Source organism: Orycteropus afer, unplaced genomic scaffold (assembly GCF_000298275.1).
Source record: "Orycteropus afer afer isolate SDZICR_OR568_19922 unplaced genomic scaffold, OryAfe1.0 scaffold00008, whole genome shotgun sequence".
Taxonomy (NCBI): domain Eukaryota; kingdom Metazoa; phylum Chordata; class Mammalia; order Tubulidentata; family Orycteropodidae; genus Orycteropus; species Orycteropus afer.
Genome location: NW_006921595.1, coordinates 327,692 through 328,523, shown reverse-complemented (window position 1 = coordinate 328,523; position 832 = coordinate 327,692).

The following is an 832-nucleotide window of genomic DNA, read 5'->3' as shown; positions in this document are numbered from 1 at the left end:
TTTGACCCAGCAATTCCATTACTAGGAATATATCCTAAAGAGGTGAGAGATAGCACACAAACAGACATATGTACACCTATGTTCATTGCAGCACAATTTACCATAGCAAAGAGATGGAAACAACCTAAATGCCCATCAACGGATGAGTGGATAACCAAATTATGGTATATCTACCCAATGGAATACTATGCCACATTAAAGAACGATGAGGGATACAAGAATCATCTTGCAACATGGATGAACCATTATGCTGAGTGAAATAAGTCAATCGCAGAAGGACAAGTACTGTATGAGCCCTTTATTGTAAAAAGACAGAGAAGGGTTTGCTTGGGAAAGGAAACTCACTTAGTAGGTTACCGGGATGAGGAGGGATTAAGTTTGGGCTAGTTGGGTCTTACACGCTGACATGGGCTGGGGGAGGGATATATGGGAAGGATTTATGACACCATGATAACATTAGAAAATGGGAGGACACCGAATTGTGCACATAAGAGATAGATGACAGAAGCTAATACTAACCAATGTGTCCACAATACTGCATTGCCATTAACACCAAACACTAGGCCATACAAATAAACACATAAATACATGAGATGATCAGATGGGGGGTCAGTGAACAGAAGTATACGCTAGACCAAGGGTAGATTCAGCTGAGGCTAATCTTGCACAGACACCAGTGATAGAAAATACCTGCAGTCCTTACAGAAATGATAGAAGACAGACAGAATAATCCCTCACAGACAACCAGACACTATGGGAGAGAGATCCAATAGATCTACTGTCTCAGGACCACAGTACTGGGGGACACCAGACTCAATTGGCACAACAAAAT